Here is a 24,915-nt window from a genome sequence, read left to right as displayed (position 1 = left end):
GGCATGGGTACAAAGGGATCAGTTCTGCAGCCATTGACAACACCAACAGAAAGATATAAAATCAGGATTCAACTTCTCTAATATTCACTGATACACATTTTATATCTTTCTCTCTGCCAAAACTAAAGATTTGATTAAAACACCACTGAAGTGTGGTTCCTTAGCGTCTGCAGACAGATGTACCTCTTTTTTTTTCTTTTTAACAGATGTGGAACTACACAAAATGACACTACCTGAAGATTTGGCATGCTGCATAGTTCTCAATAAGATGCAGATAAAGTGCCCTTGTTTTTTTCTTTTTTACTAAGCAGCAGAGAAGAAAAGCTAAGCATAAAACCTATAATTAGTATTTTAGGAAATAACATTGTTGCACAAGGCTTTAGTTTCACAGTATGATGTGAAGACAGGCCTTAGGTTTTGTTATGCAAGCGCAAGAAATTTTGTGGATTCAAAGGCTCAATCTAGACTCCCGTATGTTGTGCAATGATACGTATATATACTTCTAAACCATCTTTTAGAATATATTACACACATACCACCATGGTGGGCTGGAAAACATGTTAAGAGGCTAAAGCTGAAGCTGGGTCACGGTGGGAAAATAGACATGATACTTTTTCGGTATAGTCACCTCTTATTTGCACCAGGATACAAGCAGATCCAGCATCTCTAGTTTATTTTAATAGAGAAGTATCCTGTATGGCCAGTCTTAGGTTACTTCTCTTGTAACACTTCTGGAATCTCTAAACAAAAGCAAAAGTAAACGTTTTAGCAAACCCGTTGAGCAACAGAGTACACTTGCCAATGCAGGTGTTATTGAAGTCATCAATAATTAAATGATGATAAAAGCACTGATTTAAAAAAAAAAAGCTATAAAAATGTTAAAAGCTAGCGGGCTGGGAGGGGGGTAACTTAATGAAATGTTTTAATAGAATTATTACTAATTAACAATTAATAAAAGTCACAGGTTAGTATTATGATATTCCAAAGACTTGCAGTGTGATAAAGAAGTGCGGAGGAGTAACCTGGTGCCTGCTCGGTTCGAGCAGCAAGGGCAAGGGGACAGAGCTTGGGACAGGGAACATGTCAATATGGAGATACCTACTCCAAGCAGCCAGGAGGAGACACTCGTGGTGCTGACTGGTCTTCCCAGCGGGCGATCTCTGGGTGCTCTGATGCAGGGATAGTCCTGTGCAACCTACAGTCAGGCATTACTAAAATAATTTGAATCCCGTTTAAGAGGAAATAGAAGCCACGTAAATTGCAATTGTTGCCACTATCTCTGGGTTTAAATCTATTCCCTGTGTGATTCGGCAGACCCAATTAAGCAGATTTAAGGACTTCCCAATTAGATACAGAAGACTTGCCAAGTACCTTTAAGAATCATATTTTTTAATGTACAACAATTTCATGGCAAGCCCACTGGAAATAAAACTGGCAGAGTCAGTAATTAATTTTAACACCCCTGATTACTAAATTAATATTTTCTTATTAAAAATACATAATCTAATGAATTGCTAGTTAGTAATTCCACAGACAACTATAACTTTTACAGTTATTCTTCCCTTACTTTATTTACCCATGTATGCTTAAGTTTTGACTGAGTTGCAGGACCTATACCTATCAGTATAGGTCCTGATTTCAGCTAAGAAGCCATTTTACAGAAAAGTAAATTTGTTCAGTTTCTCCTGAACTGTTTTTATTTGTTACCTTCATAAGAGGCTTTTATTATTCTGTTTGTCTTCCAGCTGCAAGCTGTTTGAAATTAAACCAGGTAGAAGCTCCTCTGACTTGCAGCAATAGGTGTATTCCCAAGGGAAAGCCTGACCCTTTAAAGCCTCAGAAAGAGGAAAACTATTTTTCTCAGTTTAATTTTCATTGGACAGCCATACAGAATAGCGGGGCTGGGGAAGCTCTGAAACGGGAAGGTTACGCTGTTAGCGGTCCAGTGCTATTATATAGCTTCCACCGAAATGAAAGCAGGAACATCTGCTGTCTACCTGCGGGTAATGCGTTCCCTCAGTGCGGGAGACAACACACCCCGAACGCAGCGAAGATCCTATCTGCAAAGGTGTGCTGCCCTCTGAGCTGCTTCTGCATGTTGCGAACCGCCTCCCCTTCTGCGCACACGTAAGCTCGTTGGTTGAGAGCGGCGCTGCCAGCATTGCGTGAAGTCAGAGTCCGGTACCATTTCTGCTCTCAGGTTAATTTAGAGCTCACAGGCAGCTGGCTGCTCTCTTTTATTTATCAGCTCTTCAAGAGCTCTCATTGAAGCGCCGTTCCTGGTCCACCCAGTGGTATAAGGTGCAGTCACCAACGCACACTAAATCTGTCAACGAATGCTGCCGTTTCTTCCTGCCTGTGCCTCTTTGTTTATCAAATAATCATTTTCAGCAATAAGGGAGCAGAGTGTAAACATGCTCTTCACTAATTTGCTGTGTTTGAACATCTGATTCTTTAACATTGTGGACAGGAAACACTGATGAGCTTTGTGACTGCACAGTTTGGTTCCAATTAAATTTTTAATGAAACAAAAGTCAAGCCCAACTGTGACTTGTGGCAGAGTTTTGATTTCAGCAGTGCCCTCTTACGTCCTCTAATTTGGCCAGGTTCCCCCATTGAACATAAATATTGACAGTTGACAAGACAGAAAACACTAAGCAGAGCATGGAGTATGCCAAGCAGCTTGCTTTTCTGAGCTGTCACTTGATTTTATTTTTTTTTTTATTATTATTTTTAGGGGCTGTTGACAGATTGGCAATCAAGCCTATCTTGAATTCTCAAGTTCATTCAAATTTATTTTCAGAATGGATATCCCAGGGTGATTGTAAGGCAAAGGAAGCAAAGTGTGCTTGCACCATCGAGCACAGTGCTTTAAGCTGATAGAAAATATTTGAAGCTATTTAACTTCTCCGTAGGAGCCCACGAAAGTCTGTTGCTTCCTGCCACTAATAAATGCCGTGGAGGCCAGTTGCTTTCAAAGCTCCCAATAAAACCCACTGGTGTTGTTTTTAAAGGAACACAGCAGAAGGGAGAAAAACTAATTTAAGAAACATTTGCAACAGTGAAATAGTGCTCAAAGCTATCGTATTAATGACAATAGTCAGTAGCAGCAGCTGATGGCCTGGATTTAATGGCAATCTGCTTGGCAGTAGCAGTTTAAAAACAATGCAGATATTGGACTGCACTGTCCCTTCTGTACACATACCCAACAGATTGGGTGAACCAACCCTTGGATACTGAACTCTGTCACCAATCAAGTTAGACAAAGGAAAAATAAATTCCTGCGGATCTGAGGCTCGCTTTATTTAGCATTCATTCAGTGACAGTTTTGCTACCAGAAAAAGAAAAAGGAAAAAAAAAAAAAAAAACCACTGAGAAGAAAAAAGCCCAAGCTTTATGCTAATGAAGAGCTGCCAAGAAATAGTTTCAGCAGTTGGGGACAGAGTCCTCAGCTGGTATAAACTGGCTCAGTTCCAATGACTGCAGCAACATCGCACCACAGCTCTTGAGATGTGGATGGGGCTGCACATGCCTGACATCAGGCGCCTAAATTCACACTAAATAAGTTACAATAAGATTATCAGACGTACAGCATCTGCCTCTGGATCAAAAGATCTGATTTTTTTTTCTTAAGTTTTGGTGAGAAAAAAAGGCCACTTACTCTTGATCCTTAAATACAGATTTAAGAGGATAAATTAAGCATATTATTTAGAAAAAGTCTTGCCTGGAATCCACAATTCAACATCTGGAGAAATTCCATGGAGTTCAAAAGATGATGGATCTTAAAGCTATCCTGCAATCCTGGGATGTTAATTTAGTTATTTTAGAGATGCACTTTAAATGCATCCTCCTACATGCCAAGAATGGAACCCCAGTAACTGAAGAACCAGACTTCAGAGGAGGAGGGAAACAAAATCTCTGCCTAGAAAAGCTCCATCTAATTTTTCCTAGTAACTTTTCCTCAACCTCTACCAAAAAGAAACAGTCTGATCCTCATGGTTTTGTTGAAGTGGCAGATGTAAATGATGGAATATGAAAGTCATCAAAAAGGATTTGTTAGTATGCTTTTCCTATTGCTCCTGACTTGTGCTAGTGCACCTGTATGCTCCTGTATGATATGTTACAACTGGAAAACATTTTAGGTTACTAATTTCTGCAAATGTAGTTATGATTCCCCAAAATATGTTTTTTTAGTTGTTTTAAGCTGTTTTATTTGAAACCCCCAATCAGTGCCTTTGGAGACTACTCCAAAAATCCGACAACTTTTCTCACAGCAACCATATATTTCCTCATTATTTGATTTAATTTTACCGTGCCTACCTCATTCTCCAAGTCTTACACTAAATAATTTTCCTGATGCCTTTGAGTTATCACTTTGTTTGAGACAATATGTCATATTTTCTTTCAGCCATTACTGACACACAGAATCCTCTTTCAAAATGTTCCCTCACAAGTCACTCCCCATACTCTCTAACAGTATTTTGATTTTTTTGCTGGTTTGAATCTTTTGACAGATTTAAGAAAACATGGTGTATTATTGTGTTATTGTGGAGGAAATTGTATTATTTCTCATTTAACTGTATCAGTTTGTACAGAATCTAGGTGCTCTTTCATACGCAATTGCTTTCAGGAAGATGAAATACAGACAAAGGCATTGAGGTATATAAGGGTGATAGAAGCAAGACAATGGAGGGAATTTAATAATTTCTATAGAGTATGTGATACTTGTGGATACTAGAGTTTAAAGTACCTTGTTTTATTTGCTGTATCATAGGGCAAAGTCATATTTTGACTTTTACATATACTTCTTCAACTGGGACTTTTTGGGCATTTTCCAGGGGCTAGCTGTATTTAATTATGTTTCAGGCCTCCCATATAGGAGGTAGTTGATGCTTTGAAGCAGGTACTTGAAAGAAACAAGTGAAAGATAACTGACTTTACCGCTCTGTCTTATTAAATGGAAAGCCAAATTTCAGCTCAGGTTGTTCATAGGAACTTCTCTGTATTCCTCAACCTGTGGTTCCAGTCACTGTCATTCCAACCACCATGATACCATGAATTACCTGTGGTATAATTCATGCTCTTTTCAACCACAGAGACCTATGCTATCCGGAACCTTTTTTTTTTTTTTTTTTATTTCAATATTTCTGGTCCTTCTGTTCGCATTATTTTTTTCATCGTAGCTGCTATATCGGACAGCCCATTTTTAGCATTCTGTAACTTAATTTTGCACCATATGTTTTTTTCATCAAAATATCTAAAAAAGATGTTAAATAAAAAAGAACCTAACCCTGATTCGTCTAGAAGCATCAGGCTTTTTCTTCATCAGTAGTATCTTTTAGCTTTCTTCCACATTACAGCAGTTTCAGGCACAGCAGTACATGAATTTTTCAAGTAACACTTCAGTTATTACCCAATCAAATATTAAAATATGGACATTGCGTCTGCTGTGGCAGCTTTAGCTGTAAGCTGGGGTCATCATCCAAAACAGAAAAATACTTTGTTTTGTTTATGCAGGCATACTCCCAGGCACTGGCATTATAGCCATTGTTACTGTGGCCGGCTCCCTTCTACAGAGAAAAATAGGTTTTAAAAATTGTTCTCAGTGGCTTTTTTAGAGAACTTAGAGCCTCCTGCACATACATAAAATAACTGTTTACTGTAATTCCTCCTACTGCCCATTTTTATTGGTCTCTTTCACTACATTTTAAGGCACACTCCTAAAATCTATTACCCTGCTAATAGTGCAAATGTATACCTTAATATGCTAAGTATTCCAAATCCAAATGTTTGCAGTAATCTCTTCAAGATATGCGTATTATCCTTACACGTCCAATGAATTTCTGTAATTCTAAATGGTTCTAAGATCAATTTCTGATTGGAGTCTTTTTTGCATTGGATCATTATGGTGTCTTTAAGTTATTTAATCATAAAATCATAGATTCATTTAGGATGGAAAAGACCTTTAAGACCATCAAGTCCAAACGATAACCTAACACTGCCAAGTCCACCACTAAACCATGTTGTTATCTACCTGTACCATATCTACATATTTTTTAAATACCTCCAGGGATGTTGACTCAACCACTTCCCCGGGCAGTCTCTTCCAATGGTTGACAACCCTTTCAGTGAAGAAATTTTTCCTAATATCCAGCCTAAACCTCCCCTGGCACAACTTGAGGACATTTCCTCATCCTATTGCTTCTTACTTGGGAGAAGAGACCGACCCCCACCTCACTGCAACCTCCTTTCAGGTAGTTGTAGAGAGCAATAAGGTTTCTCTTCAGCCTCCTTTCCTCCAGGCTAAAGAACCCCAGTTCCTTTAGCCGCTCCTCGTAAGACTTGTGCTCTAGGCCCTTCACCAGCTTTGTTGCTCTTTTTTGGACACACTCCAGCACCTCCTGTAAAAAAAAAAGCCTTCATACCTGGATCCAAATCCCTATATATATGCTTGCCTGGTGCTACGAAAAGACTAGCAAAACAAACAATAGAAGTTATATATGTTATAGCTTTCCAGTCATCAAAAGGAAGGAAAAGGGGAGGCAGACTGTTCTTTCAGAAGCCAGAAAGCGTGCCCTACAATATGTTTTCCTTTAGCAGTAAGAGAAAAAGGAAATCTCTCTTTAGCAAACAGGTGGGAAGAGATAATACATACATCATGTCATGGTATGCTTTGTTACATAAATATACTATGCCTTGAGGTAAAGCCACAATAGAAACCCCTCTTTAGGCAGACATATGAGAAGAGATCAGGCCATTAACTCAATCATCAGACTCTACAGATACATAATTCTGTTGAGAATTGTGCACACATTTCAGGTTGCATAGCACTGGCAGAACCCAGCGTCTTCCCTTTATAATGACATTACTGTCTCATAGAGCTAGAAAGTCAGACTATTTTATGATTTTTCTCTTTTTGATCTCAAGAATCGTCTGTTTTGGGGTTTTTTTTTGGGGTGGTTTTTGGGTTTGTTTTTTTTTTTTTTTGGGGGGGGTGGGGTGTTGCATTCTGACAGTTTTCAGAGAGAGGGATGAGGTGATCAAAGAAAAATTAGGCTGGAAGGGAATCTGGAAGTCATGTAGACCTGCCTCCCCATTTAAAACATAACTGTTGGGTTTAAATGTACTTTAAGTAAACCAACACAATCTTTCTCATTGGAGCCTGTGCAGCCAGCGTACCTTCCCCTTTACAGAAGCAGGGTAGGGGAACAGAGTGATCCATGTACTCCAACTTCCACAGGCAAACACAGGTGCCACTTTGAGGGTATTCTGCACAGGAAAGAGCCTGGCAAGTGTCTGATTGGCAAAATGAGTCAGGAGGGGTCTTCTTGCAGGATCCGCTTAAACCACACAGGCAATTTTCCAAGTTAAGGTTCATACCTCAAGGTTGACTCAGATGAACTAGCTGAAGCTATTACTACTTTTGTCTGATTTTCTCCTCAGATGAGCATTGTCACAGCTGAAGCCAGGACATTTGATCAGCTCATGGATAGGTTGCTAAAACTCTATGATTTTCAGCCTGACATATGAAGGCAAAACAAATTATTTTCCTTTGTTTTAATATACCTGGCTGTAAACTATGCTGCTTCAGGAACTGATCCAGTAGTGGAGGAGCTATGTCTGCCTTACTGGCAGGGATGTGCATCATAGAAACAGAATGGATGGTACCAACTCTAAAGCTGCAGCCACCTGATTGATTTTAGTCTACGATGCCAACTCTGTTATAGGCATTGCTGTTATCCAAAGCCTCTTTATACACAGAAAAAAAGAAAAAAAACAAACAAACAAACAAAAAAGCTAATGAAAATGTGGCATTTAAGTTCCTTTTCTCTTTACATTCAAACTGTTCTTCTTTTACACTGAAGTTTTCAGGGAAGTCTAAGGAAAGTTTCTGAGAATTTTTGCCTGCCTTGCTGCTGTGCATAGAAAGGGGTCAGTGTGATCAAAGACTGTGTCCTCTCTTGGTAACCTCACCAACAGCTGTTGAAAACTACGAACACATCAGCTTCAGTGACTAGAACGCAAGACTGAAAAATAATTTGCACTTGGCTCTAATCAAGGCTGATTGCAGTCTCGGTGACCTTGGGCAAGTTACTCGAGCTCTTTGTTCGCCTTCCTGCTCAGCTGTAAAATTAAGTCAAAGTAGGACTTCACTGGAAAACAGATGCTGCCTCAGACTTGAATTTTTCTGGTAAATAAATTATAGAAGAAAATATAATAATTAATTAATAACTAGCAGTCAGCACATAGTAATTATGTGGCCGTATCCATTATGACTGAATATAAACAAAATCAATTTTCATTAGGGGATATTAATGTTATCAAGCACTGCTAGAAAGGCTTTGGCAGTTACCAAAACAGCTTTTTTTTTTTTTTCCCCTCCAATGAAGCACAGCTATTCTTTCATTCCTTAGTGTTGTGTACTTTTATAGGCCAATGAAATCCTGATACAAAATCAATGTATACTGAAATGGAAGCCCAATTTGAAAATGCATTTCTGTACCATTTCATATCTTTATACATGGGAAAGTTTTATCTTCATAAAAGGGAAAGTTTTATGAGCAATGAACATAGAGTCACATTCTGTTGCAGTTTAAACTGGTGTAAATATTGCTATCCTACCAAAACTAGTGAAGCTGGCTGTAGCATCAGGATAACTTCATTTGAACACTAGTGTCTTACAGGATATTAATTAATGCAGTGATTTTTTTTTTTCTCTTTTGAAATGGAGAAGAATGTGAGGTGGGGTTCTCTTTTGGGAATGCTTCAGTGTAAATGAATATGATTTTCATGAAGATTTTCAAACAAGCGTGATTGATGGAAGTGCGTTTTTCCTTGTCCCTAAGTACAACAATAGATCAAACAAAAAAAGCTTTTCCTAATTCCAAAAGTGCCTCTCCATTGTTTTTATGGCGGCAGTGGAGAGGGGGATAAAAAAATTGCAAAGAGCTTTGGCATCCATTCATATTGTTTTTTAAGAGAATCTATACTGTAATGTACTGAAATTGTATTGTCACATATTTTGGAATTTGACAATCTGTGGCAAAAAAGTACAGGAAGATTATTCAGACATTGCTGTGATTGATATTTTAGAAAACCAAAGAACAAGCAAATGAATAATCACCGACAATTAAACTTGGAAAAAACTGAGGCACTATTAGATCATACTTCTTGTCCTCACGTAGGTGGGTCCAAAGTTAAAGTTCATCATGCTACTGAAAATATTGCAGAAACAGTCATGACCTCTGATATGCCAGTCGTTGCTGACAGAAGTTAAAGAAAGCAGTTTTCAGGCTGGGTTTCAAGACAATTACATAGGGATTCTCTGTTCTATTTACACTGCAGAATGCAGCCAACATCATGTTCAAAAGACATTAAACTGTATTAAGTTTCATTATGCACACTCTACTCTTCAGTTTCCCTACTGCCTTTTGTTTCCCTAACAGGTTTTCTTCTTAAGACCATGGATTGATTCTCTATAGCTGCAATTCAATTGCTGTAGCTACAAAGCAGGATGGAAAGCATATGGTTACTAAGCTGCTAGACAAAAACATAGCATTGCAGAGATCAAATTGTAGGATTATCTCTTGTTAATACTGATTATTTATTTCATTGTAACTCTACAATAGGACTGGACAAAGGAATGCAACAAGTCATCTACTACATCCTAAATCTAAAACCAGCACTGATTTAAAAGAAACAGAAGAGACTACACATTTTGAAATACGCACCATTGGCCTGTTATTCAATCAATTTTAAATTGAATTGTATGTGGTTAATGTAGAGGATTGCATTTCTCTATAATTTGTCATTTGTTTTACACATTGCAATTGTTTCATCTTTCATGGAATCTGGGCGGAGGCAAGCTTCAGAATTTTACCAGTGTTTAAAAATTAAATAAATAAAAACGGACATTGGTGGTGCTAGAAATGCAATATTGTGCCTATTGTATCTATTTCACACTGCAATCAATGAGAATTAAGTATAAAAATTACATTGATAATCATATTAGTCACATAATATAAGCCATATTTATATGGTACTGGGAGATGAACAAATCTTAGTGCAAGGGCCTTTTTCACTCATTTTGCATCAAAAGACAAATTTAGAGGACTGTATATCTTGACCTGTCCTGGGTTCTTCAGTGGCTGTATTTACTGATAACAACTGAGGCACTTTAGATACGAACAATTAATGGGATTAATTTCCTTCTCTTTCTTTTCAAATCCTCTGGTCTCCCCTTGCTTTGAGAGGCTCTTTCATTTCTAATACCAAACAATTTGGGACTAGGTCATTACTGAACATGCCAGTAGAGGTCCGATTTTCACATAGAAACTTCACTGTCCTTCAGATAGAAGCATTCTCCAAAATGCTGATGGTAATCACTCTTATTTCTGCGGAAATATCTGTAGAAACCTTTAGAACTGAGAACTGTAGGCAAAGTGCCAGAAGGAAATACAGAACTGTCTCCATATTTAAACCAAATTCATTGCCAAAGAAGCCCTCACAAAACAACATTATTTTAATGGCATATTATGTTTCAAGTTTAATTGTCCTATATGTTTTCATCCTTCAGCATTTATTACTTCAAAAGTACAGATGTGACCTCTCAAAAATGCATTCATCCAAAGTATGCAAGTCAAAAAAACAAACAAACAAGCAAACAAACAAATTAATACAAATTAAAAACTATTGATCAGAATGTAGCTTTGTATGATGCGCTAGACAGGAAAAATTGCAAATGTGAGCATGGGTATGCATGGGTATATACCCAGAAGTGACTCAAAGAAGCAGATGAAGCAATATTAAAAAAAAACCCCAAACAAACTAATTAATGACTAATATTTGGGTGTTATCTTTTGAAATAAATGAGAATAATTTCACTCAACTTCAAAACCTATCTTTTCCTATCTTTACATAGAAAAATGAATAGTTGTAACTTGTGTCACCAGGAAGAATCACCCAACTGGGCTGCTATAATTCCTAAGGGTGGATAGTTCAGAGCAACATCAAACATTTCAGGTTGGAGGGAAACTATGACAATCCAAGTGCTATCTGAGAATAACCAAATCGATTTTGTGTAAGCTCATAAAAAATCAAAACAATCCAGGGGTCTTTGAGTAACTCTGAGGAGAAAACCCAACAAAACAACAAAACAGTAACAAAAAAGCAATACAGAAAAGATGCCAGTATTCACTAGAGTCAGACTTTTGCTAAGAACGACTGAACAGTAAGTACCTACATTTAGCTAGAACAATGAGCAGCCACACAGGATCTAATCTGCAGCTGGTGGTGAGCCAAAGAGCTGTGCAGCCTAAATGTGGGCAATGCTGGCAGATAGCGGTCTCTGAAAGTGGTGCATTGTAAAAACCGATACAAACAGGATCATAGACTTGGGCCAAAAGTATTGACTATCAGAAAGTGAGCTAGTGATAGTGCAGAAAAGCAGGGAAATGGAAGCAGCTCAAGCTATCCAGATTGAATAACATAGGGAAGGTTTGCTGGCTGAAACCATCAAGATAAATATACAATTTACTATATCATGTAAGACGTGCTACTAATCCCTTTATTAGAATAGGATTTTTAGATAGGAGATCATTTTCTTTTTTTAAAAACTTACCTTCCATCTTCAGATGTACAAAAAGAATTTTCACAGGCACTTGGCATGTAGAAATTCCCAGGACTCAATGCATGTTTAGTATTCAATTCATTACATCAATGCCTCTAAATTTGGTACACAGGATAATACTCATTTCTTAAATGAGTCAGGCCCCAGTGAAATTGAAAAGAGCTACGTGCATGCATTTGCATCCAGAATGTAATGGATAATTTCAAGATGCAAGAATAGCTTTGCTGTGTTCAGTATCACGTAAAATTTGAAAGTTATTTTCCTTTTGCTATACTTTATGGTCAGCTACCATATTTTTCAGTAAAAAAAAAAAAAAAAAGAGGAAGAATTCTATACCATCATATATAGAGATATTTGTTTGTAACCTTCTAGCAAGAGCTGTTTTGCAGGAATATAGGTCAGGGTCAAATTTATGGAGTCACTAATAAAACACAGATTAGATCATCACAGCAAAATTAAACTGAAATTCCTTGTACTCATAGAACTGATTCTCCCTATTCACAAACAAATTTTAGTAAAGGAGGAAAACATAAACAAGAAAGGGGATTAGGAAGCTAAGATTCAATTTCCAAACCATAACTATTTTTTGGACTTCTACTCTGAAACTGCTAGTGCAGCTGGTTTTCTTACTTGTTCGCAGTCTCGTCTTCATTCCCCTCCACATTTCAAGATTTACTGCGTAGGAAGGCACAGATCAAGTTGTATCTGATTAGAGTTAATGCCACATTTAAAATACTTTAATTTTTTATTCCTGCTTTATTTCACTAGCACAACATTCCCACAGTAATTGCAGTCTCTAACTGCCCTAGCTGTACCTCACACCTCCTTGCTCTTTTAGCTTCTATTTTTAACCGGCTTTGCTGGGTAAAAAATATTCTGCATGGTCAGGCCCCAAGAATTGTGGTTAATGGTGTTAAATCTAGTTGGTGACCAGTCACAAGTGGTGTTGCCCAGGGCTCAGTGTTGGGGCCAGTTCTGTTTAATACCTTTATCAATGACCTGGATGAGTGGATTGAGTGCGCCCTCACTAAGTTTGCAGATGACACCAAGTTGGGTGGGAGTGGTGATCTGCTTGAGGGAGGCTCAACGGAGAGATCTGGACAGGCTGAATCAATGGGCTGAGGCCAATTCTATGAGGTTCAACAAGGCCAAGTGCCATGTCCTGCACTTGGGTTGCAACAGCCCCATGCAGCGTTACAGGCTTGGGGAAGAGTGGCTGGAAAGTTGCTTGGAAGAAAAGGACCTGGGGGTATTGGTCGACAGCTGTCTGAATATGAGCCAGTAGTGTGCCCAGGTGGCCAAGACAGCCAATAGCATCCTGCCTTGTATTATCAGAAATAGTGTGGGCATCAGGACTGGGGAAGTGATTGTCCCTCTGTACTCAGCGCTGGTGAGGCTGCGCCTCAAATACTGTGTTCAGTTTTGTGCCTCTCACTACAAGAAAGACACTGATGTGCTGGAGCATGTCCAAAGAAGCGCAACAAAGCTGGTGAAGAGCACAAGTCTTATGAGGAGCAGCTGAGGGAACTGAGGTTGTTTAACCTGGAGAAAAGGAGGCTGAGGGGAGACTTTACAACTACCTGACAGGAGGTTGTAGCAAGGTGGGTATCAGTCTCTTCTCCCAAGTAACAAGTGATAGGACAAGAGAAAATGTCCTCAAGTTGTGCCAGGGGAGGTTTGCGTTGGATATTAGGAAAAAATTCCTCACTGAAAGGGTTATCAAGCATTGAAAGAGGCTTCCCAGGGAAGTGGTTGAGTCACCATCCCTGGAGGTATTAAAAATATGTGTAGATGTGGCACCTAAGGACATGGCTTAGTGGTGGACTTGGCAGTGTTAGGTTTGTGGTTTGACTCAATCTCCTTAAAAATCTTTTCCAACCTAAATGATTCCATGATTCTACGATTTACTAACTGATTTGGTCTTTCTAATAGTTCCTGCTATTCTAGTTGTTTACAAAATATATATAGCACTGAGGACTTTCATATCCCTTTTATATATAGAAGGCTGTTAAACATATTCTTCCCCCTCCACATTTCAAGAACGCTTTCTTCTTTAATTCATGCACATAATTAAAGAAAGACCCCCAACACTCATTTTGGTTTTGGAATCATAGACTCATGGAACCATTTGGGTTGCAAGAGGCCTTAAAGATTGTCTAGTTCCAACAACCCTGTCATAGGCAGGGACAGCTTCCACTAGACCAGGTTACTTAAAGCCCCATCAAATCTGGCCTTGAACACTACCCCATCCACAACTTTACTGGGCAACTTGTTCCAGTGTCTCACCACCCTCACAGTAAATAATTTCTTCCTAATATCTACTCTAAATCTACCCTCTTCCAGTTTAAAACCATTATACCTCATCCTATCCCTATAGGCCCTGATAAAGAGTCCCTCCCCATCTTTACTGTAGGTCCCCTTTAGATAGTGGAAGGTCACTACAAGGTCTCCCTGGAGTCTCCTCTTCTCCAGGCTGAACAACCCTAACTCTCTCAGCCTGTCCTCACAGAGGAGGTTCTACAACCCTCTGAACAATCTTTGTGGCCCTCCAATCATCTTCTTGGCTCTTGTCTGGACTGTCAGTTTTTGTCCTGCCCCCCATCCCCCTTTTATTCTTTTTGCAAACCAAAAGAAAAAGAAAGAGACCACCCCACAACCAACCACAAATACACACGTTTCTGATGTGACAGCTGGTTCTTTTTCTATCCCTCTCCTCCATTAGATACTACCACTCATGTTGTCCTCACGCTGCCTGGCATCCTGAAGACCAGGGAGACATTTTTTTTTATATTTCAGGCTTCTGCCACCAGGCCTGCATATCGAATAATGAAATTCAACGGCAAGTTATGTAATAGTGAAATTTGTGAAATTCATGGAAGAGAAGTTCAAATTTGACAGCAGCCAACAGGGCTTTTTTAGCACCAAAAGCTTAATGATGCAAGTATTTGAAATAATGACTTACAAGCACTTAAAACTATACACAGACATTTCAGTGATGAACTACTTTATGTCAAACACAGTTTTTGAACAGAGTTAGTTTCTAGTTCTAGAATTCACATTGTTACAGAAGTACCTCCAAACTCTAGTATGAGTACAAAGTCTACTGTTACCTGGACAAATGAAATTTTTACAGTAGCCTGAAAATTCATATATCTGGGTTTTTTCTTCTTTTCCCTAAAGAGGGGGAAGTGTCTAACTGTTGAAAATTGCTCCTTGGAAATTGAAAACTCTGTTATCTGGTATTTTAAAATGATTGGGAAAAAGGTCTTTACAGCTTTTTGTTTCAATATATTCTAGTTGTATTATATGAATTCAAAAGACAGACAAACAGACTTTTCTCTATGAGAGAGAAGACTTTAAAAATGGATTACAGTTGTTTGAAAAGAATTTCTAGTTAGGAACTTTTTTGGAAATAATTCCATTATCTCTTTAATGACAGCCATACATATTCAAAATTCTGACTTGCTGGAGTATGGCATGGAACAGTTTGTGACCTTTTATCAGTTTTGTACTCAACTTTTGTTCATCCTGCTACTCCCACTACACAGTAGCACAAAATTGGTACATTATGTTTGTTTTTACCTATAATAAATAGAATCACTAAAATATTTCATCTTGAGCAAAAGAAGGGCTTCTGAAACTGTCAGTCATTGCTTGTTGGACTTGTAATGAAGAATGTCAGCTTTCGTAATTCATCAACCTGTCACAGACAATCAAATTGCTTTAAGCTCAAATGCTTGAAATGAGTATCTGAAAGCATGAGATAATATTCAAGAAGAAATAATCAGTGTTATCATCTCCCTTTCAGCTTGGAGGCTTTACTTTTTTGGGGTTTGTTTTTTTCTTGTATCACCATAGCTCTAAACAAACATAAGTCACAGAAAGAAAGCAAAGAGACTGATAGAAAAAATAGCAAAATGCACTAATTGGGGCAATATTTTGTGTGCTAGCACACAGCTAAACTTCATTTAACATCAATTAACTTTCCTATTGTATAATTTATTTTCACTTGTTTCCTGCTGCTATATCCTTACAGGCCTGACTTGGAGATAGGTACTGAATTGACTGTATTAAGAATTCAGCTGACTAAAAGTGGGATGGCTGATATGGAGGACCAATTGTAATAATGAGGAAAATTTTGTTCTGTCCTGATCTCTTCATTTTAAATTATCATAATCACGAATAATACTCCTGCTCACCATGGGTTGAAGAAACAAGAAGAGTTTCTTAAGCATGGAGAATTCAGTCAGCTTAAATAAAAAAAATAACAAACAAAGAAATTCAGACAGAGACAACAACTAAATGCAGTTTCCTAGTTTCCTAGATCCTGTTCGCAAGGTACTTCATATCAACTGAATTTTTGTCATCTTACTCTTCTTACTAGATCCTGGTTGTGAGTTGGGACAAGACAACTTGAGGAGCACATTTATAAGGCAACATCAACTTGGCACCGTTGACAGACGGAACTAGAGACGAAAGACAGGAATTGTGCCTTCAGGTAATTTGAGACACAGTAGCTTCAACAGGTGCTTCCCAAAAGAGACATTGCTTCAGATAATTCTTTACTTAAAGCATGGACAAAAGGGTAGATCTAGCCATGGAAAGAAACTGGATGTAAACTTGGCTTTCAAGGGGAGCAGAACTTGGATTCACATTTAGTTTAGGATGTTACCATATAGCTATCAGAATATTTCATAAAGGAAATAAATGCACAAACATAAGAATGCATGTTTATGACACATAAATAAGATGGGAATAATTTTAAAGTAAAAAAATAGAATAAGCTGTACATTAAAACAGTGTGAAGTAATGTTCTACTTAAAAATAGTGCAATTCAATAAAACAAGTGCAAATTATGACCTTCCTTAAAATGTGCTTAGAACAGCAGTTTCATTGAGATGCATAAAGCTAACTGTAAGGAACCTCTCTATTAATGGAGGAGGGGGCGTTACTCATTCTTAACGTAACTAAACTTTCTTCTATAAGAATTAGTTTACTCCACTCCTGCTTATTGATTTATAAATTAACAAAGATATGTTCAATGTTAATTTCTATTGCTGTTTTGTCTACAGATGTATTACATTCATCACGGTTAAATAATCTTTTTTTAACTCTTTGTGAGACTCCAGTATTTAATAAATGAAGATTTTTGAAGGACTTTTCCATCACCCCTTTCTTTGGCAGTTTTCTTTTGTCAAAGATATATTCTTCTTCCTCTTCTCTTTTCCTTACAAATGGTAAGTGTTCTGAAGTTATAAGTGGTACATAACATAAAATGTGAGTTTACAATTGTAGAGATAATGCATAAACAAAAACAATGTACAAAGGAAAGATATTATTTTGTAACATAATAGAGCATGTTTTATTGCTGATATCAGAACTAATGTTATAAATAAATATGCCATACTTTAAAAATGTGTAGTTCCATTTTCAAGATGAATGCAATTGTAAAAGAACTAATATCATCTATGAAACTTAAGTGTTTTGTCTAAACTATTCATCTAAGCTCCCCCTATAAACAATGAAGAAAGATAGGCATTTACAGAGTATGTATCTACCTGTTTCTAGTGATTACTGAGGAAATCTAGATGCCAAAGGTAGAGGAAAATAATTTCAGCTTGGAAGTCTAAAACTCACTGAAAATAGACTTTTCTTTTCAATTAAATTGCTTCACATGTTTTTAAAATATGCTAAATTTACTAATACCTTATACCTCTAGGGCAGCTCAAATAACCAAAGGATATCAGAAATGTTTATCTCTTTAAATACACACACACATGTACACACACGAGAGACAAATAAATATATATACACACCTACACTGTGCCTACCTATTGCACTCCCGGTGCTGAAGATGTGCTTAGGGAAGCTCACCAAGGTTTATTTTTAATGTACTGAGTAAGTCTGTATAATTATAAAAAGTGTGTGGGATTTTTATGTTTAATGATCCTTGAAAGAATCCCTAGGTTTAAGTTAGACTGGAGAAAAGAAGATGTGATTAGGTTTTTAACCTTGAGCTGGTTTGGGGGAAAAAAGAAAAAAAAAAAAAAGATGAGATATTAAAGAGATTATTAAACCATTGCTCTTTAAATTCTTCAAGTCCTTAACTTAAGCACCAATACATGCTTGATATTTGCCAGAGGAAAAAGACACTTAGACACTTGCTTCCTCTCTTTTCTTTCAGAGAAGAAGAGTTTGAGAAATAATTCATAAATCCTCCTCTTAATTCCAGTTCTCCAGTTGTATTGATCTTCCTTGCCCCGCAGTCTTTCCTAGTGAGCAAACAACAGACACTTGACTTCCTGTCCTTTCTCTTTCCTACTCTGAGCTTGTTCTGAATTCCTGATGGACTCAGACCTCCTATTGATTTCAGACAGGAAATATAAATGGCTGCATGACTGTCCCCTAAAAGATCTTCTGCTGGCTTTGTCTCTGCCACACCAATAACCTGTCTAATTACATGTCTTAGCCTCTCCTTCTGCTGTCTGACAAATGAACTGTCTACAGAAGCCAAAATAAAATTGTCCATAACCATTCTTTTGAATGGACTATTCCCCTCTACCATAGATTACCCTTCAAAAAACCATTTTTATAGTGGAATCCCAAGTCTTTGCAACATGAAAATTCTTTTGTATGTGTAGAGCACTCCCTTTAGTGCCTCTTGATCCCCAGATTGCTTAATGCAGAAGACAAACTTGGGTCTGCCTGTTACCGTTATTTAGAAATTTTCTTTAAAAGGAATTGAGAGTTAGCAGTTTTGGTTACCTTTTTTCATATGTGAGTATCTAAAAAGCTATGCTAGAAATTCTAGCATATGCCACTTAGAAATAAATATACATCATCAATCTCCACCTCAAGTTAGGCTACACAAATGGGTCAGCCTAGAGTCCAGTCCAGTAAACTGGTTCTGACACTGACCAATGGTAGTTCAGTATCAAAAAGTTATGAAAAATCAAGGCTTGCATATATGTGACTTAGTATCTTCCATACATCTTCTGCACATACTTAGTTCAGTTACACTGGACTAGCATCCTTTTTATTCCTGCCTCTAGTCCTGAAATTCTAAGACATCTACTTCTTCACATGTAATTCTCTGCTAAAAACTCTGCCTTATTTTGCTCATGAAAAACAATCTATGAGTTTAGATTCCTGCTTCCAGGTTTGCCAATACATCCATTTTCCTCTTCTTCGATTTTCAGATTATGGACCTTTTCAAGGACTGACTGTTTCCTTTTTTGGACTTTACCAATTACATGATCAGTGCTTACTACAGGAGTAACTGATAAAAAAATCATGATGATATCTTTGATGAGAAAACTCCTTCATGTATCATCTGTCCAGGTTTGCTTTTAATTTATTGATCCAGACCCTCTCATAAAACAGCTAACTTGTGCTACACCATCAACATAATCACTTTGCAAAAGGCTGATCCCTACCAGCTGATTGTGAAAAAGTGTCTTATAGCATCAGCTTCTTAATCAAACAGGGATACTAGCAGACAGCAAAACCAAATCAGATGAAATCAAGTGTGCAAAATATTCTCTTCCAGCCTATTTTATCTAGAAGACTTTTGAAGTACTAAGAGGAATTGAAACATGGTGTAAAACTGAAGAAATAGTTACAGGCAGGTGAATAAGCACAGAAAAAAAGTTGAGATACAGGAATATTTTTGCAGGAAAAATGACTTTGCAATTTCCTTTTTTGGTTCTTCTTTTCAGAAGTAGTTTTACGGCCATTCTTAAGTAGTAGAGATGACAGCCAGAGCATATAAACTAATATACGGAATGGAGAAAGCTATTTAGCTGCTTCTGTCACACTCCATTTTAGGTCAAAGATTTCTTGGAAGTAATGTCTTTTACCTAGACAAATGGATTATTTTCCCAATATAGAATAGGGATTATTGAATTGAGGCTTTCCTTAGAAGTCCCTGATCACACATAAATTCATTCATGTGATGAGATCACAGATGGCTGCAGGCCATCTTTGCACTGCCATCTTTATTTCTTTTCTTCCTTTAAATTCCCAATAATTTTTAAATACTTCATGAGACAAGAGGGAAATTAAGTCACAGAACAGTATTTCTGGGAAGTTTTGATAGACTCTCTGTGGAAAGTCTTATGCAATTAGTCCAGCAATTTTGGAAGTCGTCTTTTAGTAACTCTTGAGATCAGATTACCTAGTAGGTAATTGCAGCTTACTTCGAGGTGGATTGAAGCTTTCAATTTGAGGTTCAGGGAATTGTGGGTTGAATGCTGAAAGTAATTTAAAGAAATTAGATCAGGCAAACACAAATCAGAAGGACGAACACTGCAGGTAAAGGGGTAAATAGTAAAAAACACAGTATTAGCTTTCCTCTCATATTTATGGGTAGAGATTTTCAATGCAAAGACATGATCTAAACAAAAATATTTCTCTAGGGATTTTTTATCTATTTGAATATGAAAATTATTTTGAGAAAAATGTCAACATTTTTTGTATTTATTAATTCAGTGAAAATAAATTAAACTATTTGGAAAAAAACCCACATAAATACACACCTTTAAGAAATCAAAGTGTAATTCAGAAAACAGGTAGAAGACAGTTTGGGTGTAGGTTTACAGGTTCTCCATCAAAAAAAGAATCAAAAAGAAGGGGAAAATGTTTACATTACTTGTAAAGCTCTGTCAACTGATCAAAATATATTCCAAAATGATAGCAAAACTTTAAAATACATTTTCTTAATATTTATATTTCAGATAAAGACCACGCATGAATCAAGACTTGATGAAAGTGATCCCTCGCCTTAGGGAAAATAAACACTTGAGTATATCACAATGTGATTTACTGTCAGGCACAACAAACCTGCCATGTGCTTGCTCACTCCTGACTCTGCCTGTGCCAAAATCCTGATAAACCAAGATTTTACTTGCTGCCAAAAGCAGCTTTTACTATTTGAACTTCTTTTACACCTCTAATCCAACGTCTTTTCTTTCCTCAGCTTGTGGGAAGAGCACCTAGCTCATGCTCTTGCTTGAATCCTGGGAAAATTAAAATCTGTGCTCTTCAGGACCTCGATCGCCAGAGTAAAGCTAATAGTTGTGGTTCAAAATCTAGTCAGATGTCTGTGAGTTGAATTAAATTATGGGAGCTTATTAGTGTCTAATTTTTTTTTACATCATCACTGGCATGGACTACTTCCTCACATACCCTTTCCTGCCTGTGCCACTAAAGCAACGGCCACGCAGAATTTGGTAAGAAAGATTCCATTTACCTTCTATCTGATAGATCTTTTGAAACCTATCAACATGGACATAAATATTTCTCTTTTTTTTCTGGACTCTTCCTCTCAAGATTTTATGCATTTGGGTCTTCATTTTTATTCCCGTCACATATATATTCCCAGACCAACAATTTAACTGTTACATCACACTAGCATACAGCAAACAGCAACCGATACATCCCCTACCTGAATGGCAGAATTTATGTAGCCGTGGCCCAGGCACACAATGCAGGATTACAGACTGCTCCAGACAGGTGAAGATGAAAAATCCTTTCCAGCAGTTTTGGTAAGTCCATGCCTAATGTAACTTTGAAAACATAAAAATAAGGTAACAGAAGTTTGTGGAAAAATACTAAAGTGCAAGGATATAACAGATTTGCTCTTGACACCATCTCTGCATTACTCTAGTTTTAGGCTAGGATTAACGCAGTGGTGTTTTACGCTTTCTCCTCCAACACTAAATGAACAGAGACAAAAATGGTGCTTTAGTATAAGGGAACAAATAAATGCCATCACTATTTCCATTTTAATGGGATCACTTTGACCTTGTCTGATTGTCCTCTACAGGTAGCTTAGTAATATGGCACATGCATCTAAAGCAGGTTATCTGGGATTATTGTGTTGCTCTACACTACAAATAAATGTCATGTCATGCACTTCACTGGTTTTATGATGTTCCTCCCTGGAGGCTACTCTGAGACGGTGCCAATTACCCTGATGTTTCCGAAAGGCATCTCAGTGCAGGACACCACTTTCTAAGAGTCTCTGCTATGGTACTCATTGGTCACACTGAGAAAAATTGATCTCAGTTTATACGCTGCCCTTTTGCTCTTACCCTAGTCTGAAAGAAGAAAAAAAACACAACCGACACATTGCTAGCTTAAAAAAATGCCAAAAAAAACAAAAACAACAAAAAACCACCCACAAACAAACAAACGAACAACCCCAACCCTCAGAACCAAAACTAATAAAAGGCTGAAATGAAAATGCTATCTTTCTGAATTACACTCGAAATTGTAAAAAGAGAAGATGAGGAATATAATTTTGTAACCAGCACTTAGTTATACATACAAATAGTTTTGCACTGAGTTTAAGACACTTTCCATGGATTTACAGGTACACATGTCTGAGGCAGAAATGTATAGAGTTATGACTTTATAACATATAATTTTAACTACGTTTGAACAGAAAATGCTTTTCTGTTCTTTAACTTCAAGTGTGGAAAAATGCATATTTATACATAAACTGATACATTCCATTTTTTTCTGTGATAATGCCTAGAAGTTTTGTTCAGAATACCTTTTAATGAATTTTTGTGCACAGACACAACAAGCTTATATTCTAAAATTGCCTTTGAATGTCAACTTTGTGTCTACAGAAGTAAGGGAAGCAGAAAAATGATAAGGGAATGAAAAGCATGGAAATTTTTAAATCAACAGTCTTCCCATTAATTCTACCCATATGTAAATAATACTTTTGGTAAGAATGAAGATATGCAATGTGCGGTGTTTGTTTCTACATGTGTATACATACCTATATGTCTAATAGTATCTGATGTAGACAAATGTTATTATTTCTATTTAAAAACAGAACTGAAAGACAAGTGATTAAACGCCATCTCAAGATGAAACAGTGAGTCTTCCACAAATTTGGGAATGCAAAGACTCAAGCTAAAGTCCTAATCACTGAACTGCTATTCTCTTTACTTACCTGAAGGTACAATTAAAGAAATCAATCACTTTTCCACCATTTTTTTTCTTCCTTTTTATATCTAGATATCTAGTTTTAGTTGATCAGCTGTCTCTGCCTGATGGAATGGAAGAAAATCTGTCCAGTTGACAAAGACTTAACACCATCCATACAAAACAGGCCTACACGAGCAGTTGAAAGAGCTGCTATTAAAATTTAATTAAATAAAAAAATTCACTGCCACAACAGTAAGTCTGTATATCAATTTGCAAATACTTTAAAATATAGTCTTGGAACCAGAAAACATGAAAAAATCCTCTAGCAGAATATTTACAAACCCATGAACTAGAAAAGGCCAAAAAATCAGGACTTAGTGTATGCAGTTTAGGTTCAGCAATCAGAGCACCTTCAGTTTGTCAGCTATTGTGATAACATCCTCTTTCAAATACTCCAGCTCTCTAAGTAGCATTTCCAATTTCCTGCACATGTGCATTGCATTCCTTTTGGCTCCAGTTTCTGAAGCGCTATTTGCTAACCTAAAACTTCTTAATTTCCCCAAAGGCATAACGAACTACATGCCCTAGCTGAAATAAATCTGACTTTCCTGGGGAAAAAAACGTCCCCCTCAAAAAACAACAACAAAAACAACAACAACAACAAAGAGTTTTGTGGGAGAAATGCAATATTCTGTCTAAAAGTCAAAGTGCTGATTATTTGGCTGCCTGCCCTTAAAAGCATATGCCAAATAACTTCCCACTCTCAAAGCTGAAATTGGAAAACTAAAACAAAACCAAAAAACTTCTCAGGGAAATTTCTGTGAAGATGTTTTTTTTTTTTTTTCTTTCCCATAAAGGAATTCCCTTAAAAAAAATCTGAAGCTTTCAGATTTTCTTTAAGATTCAGTCATTCCCTCTCTCCCATTCTTCCCTGACTCAAATAAATTTGGAATAAGAAATAAAAAAACAGAATCCCCTCCTTAAGTCTAGAAATCATGAAGGTTTCAATACTACGACCAAATTCTCTTTAAACAAAATATGATGGTCAAGGTTGGCTATAGCAGCAAGTCAACCCATGCAATAATATATTCACAGTATCACAGTATCACAGTATGCTAGGGATTGGAAGGGACCTCAAAAGATCATCTAGTCCAATCCCCCTGTCGGAGCAGGAACACCTAGATGAGGTTGCACAGGAAGGCGTCCAGGCGAGTTTTGAATGTCTCCAGAGAAGGAGACTCCACAACCTCCCTGGGCAGCCTGTTCCAGTGCTCTGTCACCCTCACTGAGAAGAAGTTTCTTCTCAAATTTAAGTGGAACCTCTTGTGTTCCAGCTTGAATCCATTACCCCTTGTCCTATCACTGGTCGCTACTGAGAAGAGCCTGGCTCCATCCTCATGACATTCCCCCTTTATATATTTATAAACGCTAATAAGATCACCCCTCAGTCTCCTCTTCTCCAAACTAAAGAGACCCAGCTCCCTCAGTCTTTCCTCATAAGGGAGATGCTCCACTCCCTTAATCATCTTAGTTGCCCTACGCTGGACTCTCTCCAGCAGCTCTCTGTCCTTCTTGAACTGAGGGGCCCAGAACTGGACACAATATTCCAGATGCGGTCTCACCAGGGCAGAGTAGAGGGGAAGGAGGACCTCTCTCGATCTGCTAACCACCCCCCTTCTAATACAGCCCAGGATGCCATTGGCCTTCTTGGCCACAAGGGCACAGTGCTGGCTCATGGTCATCCTGCTGTCCACCAGGACCCCCAGGTCCCTTTCCTCTACACTGCTCTCTAACAGGTAGCTCCCCATCCTATACTGGAACCTGGGGTTGTTTCTGCCCAGATGTAGGACCCTACACTTTCCCTTGTTGTATTTCATTAAGTTATTCCCTGCCCAAATCTCCAGCCTGTCCAAGTCTCTCTGGATGGCAGCACAGCCCTCTGGTGTGTCAGCCACTCCTCCTAGCTTAGTGTCATCAGCAAACTTGCTGATAGTACACTCAATTCCCTCATCTAAATCATTAATGAATATATTGAATAATATGGGCCCCAGTACCGACCCTTGAGGCACTCCGCTGGTTACTGGCCTCCAACTGGACTCTGCCCCATTGACTATGACTCTCTGGCATCTCTCCTTCAGCCAGTTCGCAGTCCACCTAATTATCCGGTCATCCAGTCCACACTTCCTCAGTTTAGCCATGAGGATGCTGTGGGAGACCGTGTCAAATGCTTTACTGAAGTCAAGGTAGACCACATCCACCGCTCTGCCATCATCCATCCATCTCGTTATTTCCTCATAAAAGGCTATGAGGTTGGTCAAGCATGACTTCCCCTTGGAAAAGCC

This window comes from Vanellus vanellus (genome assembly GCF_965231255.1).
Source record: "Vanellus vanellus genome assembly, chromosome: 2".
In the NCBI taxonomy this organism is placed as follows: Eukaryota; Metazoa; Chordata; class Aves; order Charadriiformes; family Charadriidae; genus Vanellus; species Vanellus vanellus.
This window is presented reverse-complemented; position numbering follows the sequence as displayed.